General features: G+C 43.5%; 1 protein-coding gene and 1 non-coding gene across 6 annotated transcripts in view; both read left to right on the top strand.

Annotated features, from left to right (window-relative positions):
- The window catches only part of CYRIB (CYFIP related Rac1 interactor B), a 146,030-nt gene that overhangs the window by 62,112 nt on the left and 71,159 nt on the right, over positions 1–12,759 (top strand). The window contains exon 1 of one of the 5 annotated variants that reach the window (XM_059395166.1): positions 1,938–2,295. The exons of 3 other annotated variants lie outside the window; for them this stretch is intronic. The gene's annotated coding sequence lies outside the window, so the exon portion shown is untranslated. Of the gene's footprint in view, positions 1–1,937; positions 2,296–12,759 lie in introns of those variants that run through there. One more of the 5 variants, XM_059395170.1, reaches the window with a different exon arrangement.
- On the top strand, positions 8,094–8,278 carry LOC132014777 (small nucleolar RNA SNORA73 family). The gene has a single exon (XR_009403417.1). It is a non-coding gene; the product is annotated as a small nucleolar RNA SNORA73 family (small nucleolar RNA).

Here is a 12,759-nt window from a genome sequence, read left to right as displayed (position 1 = left end):
GGATATCCTACATGGGGTAGTGGTCGAGCTTACATGTGAGTTGTGACACAGGCTAGGAATGGGTCTAGAATTGACAAGAAGAAAGGTATTTCTGAAAGGGGGCTGATCTTATTTTATGGTTATCACTCATCATGGACTTTTCTTGGCTGGACTGTAAGCTCCCTCAGGCTGGCATCATGTCTGTGTTGCTCTCCAGAGATGAAATTAGGACCAGTGGATGAAAATTGTTGGGTATCAGATTTTTGCTCAGTGTAAAAGAAGAGGTTCCTCACAATGAGAAGAGGCTGACAGGGCAGTAATGGGTTCCCCATAATGGGAGATATTTGAGCTAAACTGGATGGGGTTGGGAATACGATGGAAGATATTTCTGCTTTTGTTGGGATATTGAGGTAGAGGTGTGTGGTTACACAGAGCACATATTTAAGGGATGGCGCAGGTGTATGAACTCTCTTCCTTGGTACAAATCGAGGATGGTGGGTTTCTCTGGACCATGGTTATTTAAGGATGGGTCTCAGTGTGTCATAAACATGGACCATAGTTCTTGGATTGTGAAGACCATCCTGTTAGCATCAGTGTTGGCAAAAAATTGGCTCCCTCAGTTTAATCGAAATTGATGAAGATTATAATAGATACAGTATAGAACCCCTAAATAATCCTAAATTATGATAATTAGGGCAAAAGGCTGAGGCCTAGGACTCTTGCCTTTAGTGTGTGCCTTGAAAAAGGCATCTAATCTCCCTGTGACTCTTTTAATACATTTCTATATAGTATAGCTCATACGATGTAGTCTCCATGTAACTCAATGGGAAGACAAAAGGCTAAAATAAGGTAAGGGTTGCTCTTCTATGTTTGGGGCAAGGACTGATTTCTTGGCTGTATCTGGTAAGGACTGGGTAGTTCCTGGGATTTTACCTATTTGACCAGAACAGAGTTCATAATCAGGGTTTCGTAGGTAAGCTTCCTGGGATCATGAATCGCCTGACATTGTATGCAGTTTTTCTGGGGGAGTAAAACCCCTACTTTTGTGTGATTTTCAGTAGGGCCTTGACCCCAAATATTCAGAACCATTTACCTCCACGGTGACGATGTGCTCAAACATAAAATATTCCAGAGAAAGGTAATATTGTGATCATTTACACTTTAGTGTTAATGAAAAAAATCTGAGTTTCATAGTGGGATTGGGACGAACCAGCTAGATGGGATGTTCAGGTTTTTTTATGTAAAGAGGGAGCATTTATGTTCAAGGGTGAAGGTGGATTAGGGGAATAATGTGTTGTGCCCTGGGCCACGTCCAAGTTCTCTGCCCCCCCACCTCACCCCCCACACACCCCGACCCGGACATTTTTGCCCAGAGCGGAACCCTAGAACAAAAACCTCATTTATCTGAAAGAGCCATGCGTGGCAAGGTACAAGTCTCAAGCGGCGCCTGATTTCTGTTCTCAGACTGATCATTTAACACTTCCCCAGGGCGTGTCCACGATACCATCACAGGCAATAACGGTGCACCTCTGGGGAACCTGCCAGCGCTTCTGCCTTGTCGGGGCGCGGGAGTGAAGTTCAGTACCTGGCGGAGAGGGAAAGGCGTGCCAACCAGCCCAGCCATTCCAGGCCTGGAGAGGGGTGGGAGGTGGCAGCTTCGCTGAGTTCAGCACAAAGAGCCCTCAACTGCGAGCTCCGAGTTCCAGTTCCTGCTATTTCCGAGCTCGCTGACCTGAGGCAGCTACCGCCGACCTCTGAACCTCAGTTTTCCTTCTGTAAAATGAGAAGGCTGCAAGACTCGGACCCACCCAGATGCCATCTCCGCGCGGACGTGCTGCCCCTTTAAGGAGGGCGGGGGGCGCGGAGGCGGTGGCCGCGCCCCCTTGCTCTCCTCCCTCCCGCGCCGGACCACCTGTCCCCGGCCTCGCTCCGCCCCCTTCAGGAGGGGCGGGAGAAGAGGGGCGGGGAAGGAAGGCCGAGGATTTACCTTGCGGGGCGGGCGCGCGACGCATGCGCACGGCCGGACAGGTCCGCGGCGCCCTCACTTCCTGGCATTCCCCCCTCCCCCTCCTCGCCGTTACCCTGTACATCCGGGTCACTTGCCCCCCCCGTTCGGAGCCGCCGCCGCTGCTGCCGCCGCCGCCTGGCTCGTCGCGGCTCCGCCACAGGGGCAGGTGCGGAGGGGCTCCTGGTCCGGCCGCCGCCGCTGCCCCGCTCCGGGCCCGGGGCTCCCTCTAGCGCCGCTGAGGAGCCGCCGCCGCGGCTCGAGGAGGGCGGAGGAGCGGGGCTGAGAGAGCCCGGAGGCTCGCGCGGAGGGTGAGCGATTTATTTTTACCATTTCCCCCCTTCCCTTACGCCCCTCGCGATCCTGCCCCTCGACCCCATCTTGGCGGAGAGGCGGGCACGGTGGGGGCCGCGCCGGCGCGGGGCTTCCTCGGCCCCCGGCGCCGTGGGCCCGCCCTGGCGCCCACCCCCGGCTCTGCGGTTGCACCTCTGCGGGCGCCCCCCGCCCGCCGGCCCGCGGCGCCCCGACCCCTTCTTCCGCGGCCCCGGCCCCGGCGCCGCCGGCGCTCATTCATTCGGACCTCCTTTCTTCGTCCCCTTCCTCCCACCCGCAACTCCACGCGGGTGCTCGCCGCGCCCTCCCAACCCCAGCGCCGGCGGCCGCGCGGGATCTCCGGCTCGCCGGCCCTGCCCCTCCCGCGTCGGCGCTCGCCCCCCACCCGCGGCGCCCACCTCCCTTTCCTCCTCGCGGCCGCCTTTCCTCCCTCCCTTTCTCCGCGGACTCACCCACAGATCCACACCCCCTTTTCCCTTTTCCGCCACGCCTCGCCGCGGCCGCCAGCCCTCCTGGCCACCCGCGTGAAAGTTGGTGTCGTTATTGCCCCTCTCCGCCCTTCCACCTGCGCGGCCGGACCGTGCAACCCAAACACCGCGTTGACCTCTTAAATTCCCAGCCTTACAAAGTCCAGATTCTCAGCCCTGGGGTGTGGTCTTAGGGTGTTTCCAAAACACACAGTTTCTACTATAATTACCCAAATCTGTGACTGTCAAAATGTAGTGCAAGTGGCAATTGCTGTGTGTGTCTGTAACTCATGGCTATTCTAGGCTGTACCAAATATCATCATCTTTTTTTTCCTTTCCTTTCCCCGGGAGTGTTATCTGTGATGGGTTAATTTTCTTAGAATGTAAAATTTGGCAGAAGATTGTTACTCTTTCTACTCCTCCACCTTCCTGCCCTCTTGGTTTCATGACTGATTTGCAACATTACCTGTTACTACTGTTGGTTGGTGAGACTTTTTCTCCTCGAATTTGTCAACAGCAGTCATCGAGGGTCCCCTGGTGTGTGGAATACCGATTAAATGCCTGAATTCTTGCAGTACCACAAAGTGCCATTCTGGATAAGACAAAGATTTGTGGAATTTGTTTACATTTTTCCCCCCTCCTGTGTATTTATTGCGTTTGCCAACATTTTACTCCATAATCTTTATGTGGAAAATGTGTATCAGTCAATTTTGTGTTCTTACAGTCTTGCAGTTTGGCAGACTGACATTCCAGAGGAGTGTTTTATATAGCTGAAGGAATTTCAATCACTTGGGTCTTTGGGGACTTATTGCGAATCATTTTAGACAAATGTACCTCTAGAAAAATACACTGATCCTTTTAATTCTTTAATTATATTTAATAATAGAAACAGAAGCTTTGTGTCTATAGCACTTGGTAATTGGGGCTTATTCGATAACCCCTTGGTGAAGTGTAGTTGGCTACAACTGCCTGATCAGCATCCATGAAATGAAATGATAGGCTCCCCTTTTTTTATATGACAGTCATAGTCTGTAATAATGAAGTCAAAGAAAGGTTTTTAGTCCTGTGGTATACCTACCTGGATATCAGAATGATACCACTGCTATCAGCGTTAATGTCAGCATTTTCTAATAGCCTTTCTGGGGAGCTAGGTATTAAAAAGGCACTTGGATGTTTGTTCTCTTATAGGTTTTGGATAACCACTCTAGCAGTAAGATTTATTAACTCATAGTTAGGATTGCCTTTCTTTAGCAGAACAATTTTGTTAGGTAACACATTTTTCAATTCTTTAGAACTTTTAACAGTTACATAGCTGCTCCAGTGGAAGCTCATGGATTGTCTCAGGTTCTGGATCTGTAGTATAAACTCTAGATCATTTCATAATTGAATAGAGGCTAGATTTTTCTCTCCTATGAAACTGGTTCATCAAAGGAAGACATGATTAGTAAATTGATTCTAGTTGCCCCCACAAAAATAAAATTTCAGGTTCTAAGATTAAGCGAATATAGTTTATTTCTGATAGATTACAGGTGATATTTTACATGATCAGACTTAGAACTTTCTATTTCTCTGAACTTTCCCCAAAAATAGGTTAAAAAATCTGGGGACGCCTGGGTGGCTCAGTTGGTTAAGCAGCTGCCTTCGGCTCAGGTCATGATCCCAGCGTCCTGGGATCGAGTCCCACATCGGGCTCCTTGCTCGGCAGGGAGCCTGCTTCTCCCTCTGCCTCTGCCTGCCATTCTGTCTGCCTGTGCTCGCTCTCTTTCCCTCTCTCTGACAAATAAATAAAATCTTTAAAAAAAAAAAAAAATCTGTTACATAGTTTCACTCTTGAGATTATTATACTCATATTTGGAATGATCATTTACCATTGTAAGTAATTGAGGAGTATAGAGGGATGCCTATTTCATTATACTCCTGGTTTCCTTGGGGAAAATCCTGGACTGTTGCTTATATGAGGTTACTTAAATCATTAAGTACTGATGCACTTAACCGTTAGGGCCTATAATTTGCTTTTTCACTGTTTAAGGAAACACACTTATAATATTTGGAAGTATTTAATTATATTGTTAGTGACATTGCCACGGTTATTGTTGGTCTCTCCTTTTCTTTTACTGCACCAGAATTTAGCCTGGTGCTCAGTGGATACACAAATGTTTTGAATAATTGAAAGAATGGCAAGGTCAAAGAGTTTTTGACTATAGCATCATTTTGTAATTGTGTGGCAAAAGTTTGGGGGAAAATGTTGATTGCTCTCAGCTGCAGTTTTCGTAAGTTTGTATATTTTGAGGATTGCTGTGTTTGATTATTTCTACTGCTTTGAGATCTTTTGGGGGAGAAAATACAAAGAAAGTACAGTAGACATGTCATTTTGTGGTATGCTTTAGTCCATTGAGTGGATTTGTTCACTTAGAATGGATATTTGATATCTTCTCAGTATTCCTGAGCAACAGTCAATTCAGGTTACATCTTGTGCACTTAAAGTCACCATAAAAATTCTCAGCTGCGTAAGCTCATCCTGTATTATGATCAATTCACTAAAATGAGGTTAATTTTTTGAGATATTTTTTCAGGTGGCAGAAATGGAAGGTATCATCAATAATGTGACAGTGACTATGTAATTTTTTTTTTTTTTTTGAAAGATCTTATTTATTTGAGAGAGAGATTGAGAGAATGAGTGAGCAGGGGCAGAGGGAGAAGCAGACTCTAAGCCCAATGTGGAACTTTATCCCAGGACTCTGGGATCATGACCTGAGCCGAAGGCAGATGCTTAACTGACTGAGCCACCCAGGCATCCCAGTGGTTATGTAATATTTCAGTGGTGGTGGTAATGATAACATTAATAGTAACTGACACATAGTGTTTACCACTTGCCTGGTTGAGTTCTAAGAAATTCAGTCTTTATAACACTTTGTTAGGTGAGTGTTAGTATTCCCATGTCACACACTCGGAAACTGAAGTTAAGTAATAACTGAAGTGACACAGCTACTAAGTGATAGAACTTGGTCTTGGCTCTTTAATTATTATGCTGTGGTAGTGAGCGTGTACTGTACGCCAAGTTCTTTACCAGTTCTTTATTAGTTTAATGACAATCCTGCATGGTATAGGTTAATTCCTAGTTAACTCCAAGTTAACATTAGCAATGTCAGGCTCAGAAAGCTTAGGTAACTTCTCCAAGTATGCCTCCCAAGTAGGGTGGGTGGCATAAACCCAGGCCTCTGTGCTTTGTAGTCTTTACTAAAATTCTATTTCAAAGTACTAATTTGAGGTCCTGTATTTTATATTATATATTTAGAAGGCATACTTAAGACAGCCAACCTAAAAACTTTGTCAGCTGACATACAGGATGGAAAATGTTCACCACTTCTCTACTCTCTTGTGAGCCAGGATTATAATTTCCTGCTTAGCTTCACCCTTTGCCCATTCCTGTAAGTATATTGGAATGAAGGTGAGTGACATTTGTAAAACTTTTTGAACAAGGAAATCATTCTTAGAATGGACACCCACATTTATGGTGACACATCCTTTGTCCTGATAGTGGTACCATTGGTGAGAATGGCTTTTTTTCTGAAGATGTTGGGGTGATTTTGTTTTAAGTAGAAGACCTAATGCAAAGATATATTTTTATAGCTATTTAATTTATTTTGTAAAGATGACATTCTGTGGTGCTGTTGTATGCAACACTGTGAAGTTTTCAATTCTGTACAGTTATATTCTGCCATGGGAGTAATTTCTGCTTGATACATTCCCATTGGTGCAGTGTGTCTGGTATTGTATTATAAACCTAAACTAATACACTTCATTGTGCTTAGAATATTTCTTCTAATCATAAATTGGCATGTTCTCAGATAATTCCTGTTACACTGAATACTAATTCAGGTCAAACAATTTTAGGACATACTTTCTATGAAAAAAGTTATGACATATTCCCAAAAATTATTTGGGGATTATTTATGCCATTTCTCTGTTCTTTTTGAGAGTAACAGAGAGTTGAAGGCACTAATTTAAATAATCCGTGATTTACTAGGTCTTGAAGTAGACTTTTACAGTTTCTGATTTGTACTTTAACGGGGAGATTCTACTCCCTGTAAAATTTTAGTATGTACGGACAAAACCTTGCACTTAAGCCCTGATTGGCTTTTGTTCAGAGAGTGAAGATTCTCCGATTACCTATGAAATGGGAATAACAATATCCTTGCTATGTGCTTCACAACTCTTATGAAGTTTTCATATTTCAGTGCAATGTGGTAGGGAGGGCAAAATATAATTTTATTAAGTTAACATGTTTCCTTTTTTGGGAAGGGGGACACAGGGAGAAGGGAGAGAGAATCTCAAGCAAACTCCCCACTGATTTGAGATTCTTTCTCTTCCTCCCCCCGCACTTGCTCTTTCAAATAAATAAATCTTTAAAAAAAACCTTGCTTTTGATAATGTATTTTTTGACAACTAGCATAATACTTGGTATATGATGGTTATTAATCCTGCAAGTAGTTAATAAACACAGGAGCAGGCTTATAATAACAGTGAATAAAATACTAGTGGTCTCTCCTTAGAGTAGGAGAGAGAAAAATAGACAATGTGAGTTCAGTCTGTGTATTCCATAGGTACCTAACCTTAGGAGTCAGGGTAAACGCCCATGTTGTAATGCCAATTAAACTAAAACCTAAGGAGTGGACCAGTAGTCAGTCAGACAAAAGGGAGAATGCATGGGCATAAATGAGGGAGAGGCAAAAGCTTTGAGATAAGAGAGGTCAGGTACATTTTAGAAATGGATACTGGTTCTGTAAAAGAGGGGTGGGAAGGAGGTACACAATGGGTAAACTGGAAGCCTGGCTGCACGAGTGGTGTTAACAAGTTCAGGTTAGTTTGGACTGAAGGCCATAGGGAAACCATTATAGGATTTTAAGGGAGGGGAGGTGAAATACTAGCTTGTTCTGACAGTTTTTGGAGAATGGATTGAAGGTAAAGTAAGATTCAGTACAAGTCGGCAAACTAAGAGGCTGTTGTTGTTAAAGTCCAGGGAAGAATTGATAGCGATCAGCATTGGAGTACTGACAATGGAGAAATGGTATTAAATCCATAAGATTTGATGATTTACTGGACTTAGGCTCTGTAGAGCCTGTAACTTTGCTTCCAGTAATAGAGTAGGGCATAAATTTTCCCCAGGGTCCTGTTACTACTTTTTCATGTAAAGCTGAGATATTGCTGGGGCTAAGACAAAACCAGATGTATGCTCAAATATGAATTTTCAGTTGACTCTCGACGTTGTTAGTTACGGAGTTGGCCCATCCTAGACTTAGGTTATCAGACCAACGTGGATACTCCTGGGAGGTCAATCTCCCTGGGCTCTGTCCAGGTGGGATAGAAGAGCATAGGGTTCTGCCCCATGATGTACAGTCCATTTCCACCACGCCTTGAGTCTGCACCTGCATTCCTACAGCTTCTCAGGGTTCTGTGGACAGTGACAGAGGAGACAAACCATGTGGAAACAGCTTTCTAAGCAGCCCCTGTCTGGATCTAGGTTGATTGGAAATGAAAGGTAAACCTGCTTTTATCAGCTCTCTTCTATTGGCTTAAGCTCTTTTTTTTTTTTTTTTTTTTTTTTAAGATTTTATTTACTCGACAGAGAGAAATCAAAAAAAGGCAGAGAGGGAGAGAGAGAGAGAGAGAGAGAGAGAGAGAGAGAGGAGGAGGAAGCAGGCTCCCCGCGGAGCAGAGAGCCTGATGCGGGGCTCGATCCCAGGACCGTGGGATCATGACCCGAGCCGAAGGCAGAGGCTTCAACCCACTGAGCCACCCAGGCGCCCCAATTGGCTTAAGCTCTTACCTATACCTCCTTTGCAGCAAGATTGCTCAGGATTCCAAATAATTTGATTTAGGGAGAGAAGAGCCTTGCCGAACATTAGCAGTTGACACTTTACGCTGTTGGGTCCTTTATTTGGCAGGGGGAGCTGGTAAAGTGAATGACAAATGCTTTTTTCATAGGATAAGCCTGGAGGTTTGGAAGCTGGGACACATTTGACCCCTTTAAAAACTGCCCTTTAGAGTAAATTGGGGGTGGGGAGGGGACAGTAGGTTAGAAAACCAAAGTAGGAATATCAGCCTGGGGACTCATGAGGCCTCTGTGAGTCAGGCACTCAGTTTCCACGGGCGGCCAATAGCATGCTCACAATTACTTTAGAGAAGGAGCATGCAGAGACAAAGAATTGAGAACCCGCTGGGGCACCTGCAGGTGGAGACTGCCTCCCTCTGTCAGAAGCTCTAATCAATAAAATCGCAAGTCACACAGACCCAACCAAAAAACGGGTCATTAGGCTTGTGGGGCCCCAAAAGTACTAGTATTCTTATACATGTGACTCTTCCTGATTGGGAGAATCTCCTCTGGCACTTACACGGTGGGGAGGGACAACCACGTAACATATGGAAACTTCTAACTACACACTGGGATGTAGAGGCAGCAACAGAATATTGAACTGGCCCAAAGAGCCCTGTCCTTTGGTCACATTCATTTTTTTTTTTCCCCTCTAAATCCTGCTCAAACTATTAATTGAATCTAGATTTTTCTCTCCCTTCTTGGGACTGGGTAGGGTGGTGATGACATGGGTGTCTATATCTAAACGAACCTTAAAGCTTTGAGTCCCTCTCTAAAGTTCTCTAGGCAGCTTATTGGCCTTGTGGCCTTGGGGTCAGGGAGACCTCAGCCCAATACTATATCATTTTTTTCTGTAAAGCAGAAGAGTTTTGGGGGTAGAAGTAGAGCAGCGTGGAGATGGCAGCATGGAGGGAGAAAGCATCTGTACCAGCAGTCAAAGCTTTGTATTCCCTTTTGGTCATTCCCTCATAGTTCAGTCAGAGGAACTTCTAATACTTTTGTCCAACTAAACCTTCACTTTGGCAGCAAGACCATCATTATTTACATAATCAATTTTAGTTTTGGGGATTCCAGGGCTCAATAGTCACAGCCACATTGCCTTTCATTTGGAAACACAGGGCTGTTGCCCCGTTGTCTTGGCATATCCCTTCCTCTGCCAGTCCAGAGGAGAATGAACAACTACCGAGTCACCATTTGGATGGCTGATTTCAATTCCATTCTCACTACTCAGTTTCTGAACATTAATCCAGCTCCTGTTCATTAACAGGTAGGGCGGTAGGGGCCCATATTTTCACCTTCTTCCCACCTACCGTCAGGACCACTCTCAGATCCCAGGGTGTCTTCCCGTTTCGTAGACCTCTGTCTTCTAGAAAGTCATGGATGGCTCTGTCAGTATCCCATCCTTACTGCCAAAACTGTCCAGAACCATGATGATCTGAGATCATACCCTACTTACAAGCTAGTAAGTTACCATGCCACCTTTTCATGGATGCTGGTAGAAAACATGAAACTCCTGTGCAAGAGAGGAAGGGCAGTATTATTACTTTTACTAATAGCAGTAGTCAGAGCATCAGCATTTGAGAGGTATTTTCTCCAAGGTAAGTTGGTATCTACTCAAAATGTAATGGCTAACATGTCCAGACATCTTTTGAAAAAAATGATACATGTTTCTTAAGAATTTGGGGGACATCATATTAAAGTGAACTATGGGAAAACCACCTTGGGTTGCAAAGTATGAGATTACTGTGTTTTTGTTTATGTCATACAATAGTTCTCTATTTAAAATTCTGGGAAATTCTAACAACAATATAAGCACATTTTTAATGAGGTTTCCTTTCCTTTAGATCTTGGGACAGTATAGATTTAGGGGCTAGCATAGGGATGCCTGCGTGTCTCAGTCAGTTAAGCATCTGCTTTCAGCTCAGGTTGTGATCCCAGGGTCCTGGGGTAAAGTCATACCTAGGGTTCCTTGCTCAGCAGGGAGCCTGCTTCTCCCCTGCCTGCTGCTTGTCCTGCTTGTGGGTACGTGCTCTTGCTCTCTGACAAATAAATATTAAAAAAAAAAAAAAAAAGATTTTATTTATTTATTTGAGAGAGAGAGAAAGAGAGAGCATGAGAATTGGGAGGGTCAGAGGGAGAAGCAGACTCCCCGCCAAGCAGGGAGCCCAATGCGGGACTCGATCCCGGGACTCCAGGATCAGGACCTGAGCCGAAGGCAGTTGCTTAACCAACTGAGCCACCCAGGCATCCCATAAATAAATGTTTTAAAAGGCGGGGGAAGCGGCTATAGTTGGAGGAAGGTTTAAACTTTTTTTTTTTTTTTTTCATTTTTTTAAAAGGGGGTTAGGCTTCATTTTATCAGTCAGCATTTTTAACTCCTGTCCAGTCATTTTCTGTAAACAAATTCAAGAAATATTATTTCAAAATTTAACTTTACTTGCTGAAGATTGTTATGTTTAAACTTGTTTTTACTTGAATATTTAATATGTTCTGGTATTAACATAAATATTATTTACCAAGTTGTTTTCTGAAGTTCAGAAAAGTTAGCTTCATTTATTCTGTCCATTTGGGTTAAAGTGTACATGAGTGTACAGAGCTGGAGATGTAAAGAAATATAATAGCTATGGTGGCACCACTTCTAAGTAGCTAGTGGATAAAAGCTTACATTTTGCAAACTCTCTGATAATTGGGGCTTCCTATATTAAAATGTGAATATAGTTAAACCAAAGCTTTTCCTTTTTATTTATAGAACAGTATGTTGAAGCTGTAGTCGAAATATGTAGCCTGGGGTTGGCAACCCTTTGAAATGGGTGTGCCAAAGTTCCAGTATAGTATGTGTCATGGTGACAACTGGCCAGTGTTCTGTCTTTGGTATGTGTCACTGACCCCTTCTTAGTAGTCTAGTAACATATTAAAAGTTCGTTTAAGAACTTTGTTTTAGCTGATTTTCAGTGTTCTTAGCAGCTTTTAAAAAAACACCTATATTTTATTAAAATCAAATTTAATTTTTAAACCATTCTCAGTTTGCTTAGTTTGGGTAAGTAGATAGCCTGTGATTTTAAATAATTAAAGAATATTTAAACATCTCATGTTTTCTTAGTTGAGGTATACAGGCAAAGCTTTAGTGAAGTCCTTAACCTGCCTCTGGTCTCTCAGATCCTTTCTCGAGTCTTATTTGGGTCTCATAAGAGAGAGATGAGTGAGCAATTTTTTTTTTTTTAAAGTATAACTGGTTTACAGTGTCATAGGAAACTGTCCTTGAGTCGTAAAGTAGGATTAAACAGGTGCTGTGAGACAGTTTATCCCAGGCAGTTATAAGTCACATGATTAGCAAATATTTTCTCCCAGTCTGTGCCTTGTCTTGTTATTTTCTTAATGGTATCATTTGAGGTGCAAGGGTTTTGAACTTTGATAGAGTCTAGTTTACCTTTTTCTTTGCTTTTAAGAATCCTTTTGTTTCTGTGTCCGTGAAGTCTTAGTCCAACCCAGGACCATGAGATTTATGCCTATGTATTCTAAATGTTTCATATTTTATCATTTTACTACTTATGTTTGGGTTTGTGATCCATTTTTAATTAACTTTTTAAAAAGATTTTATTTACTTATTGAGAGAGAGAGAGCACATGTGAGCGGTGGGAGGAACAGAAGGAGAGTGAATCCCAAGCAGACTCTGTGCCAAGCACAGAGCCTGTCACAGGGCTCGATCTCACGACCCTGAGATCATGACCTTAGCCAAAATGAGGAGTCGGACACTCAATTGATTGAGCCACCTAGGTACCCCTAATTAATTTTTATATATAGTGTGAGGTAAATTTCTTAAGTTGACCTTTTTGTATGTAGATAAGCAGTTGTCTTAGTGCCATCTGTTGAAAAGACTGTCCTTTTCCCTGTTGCTTTGCCGTGGTGTCTTGGTTGAGAATCAGTTGACCCTAGATGTATGGGTTTATTTCTGGACTCTTTTTTCTGTTTCATTGGTCTACATGTCTCTTATTTTGCTAGTACCACATGTCTTGATTACTGTAGCTCGTCATGACTTTTTTTTTGTTATTAATTGTTACTATTATTTTATTCATGAGCTTTTTTTTTTTAGTGTATTTTTTTTT

This window comes from Mustela nigripes, chromosome 3 (genome assembly GCF_022355385.1).
Source record: "Mustela nigripes isolate SB6536 chromosome 3, MUSNIG.SB6536, whole genome shotgun sequence".
NCBI classification, from domain to species: domain Eukaryota; kingdom Metazoa; phylum Chordata; class Mammalia; order Carnivora; family Mustelidae; genus Mustela; species Mustela nigripes.
This window is presented reverse-complemented; position numbering and strand designations above follow the sequence as displayed.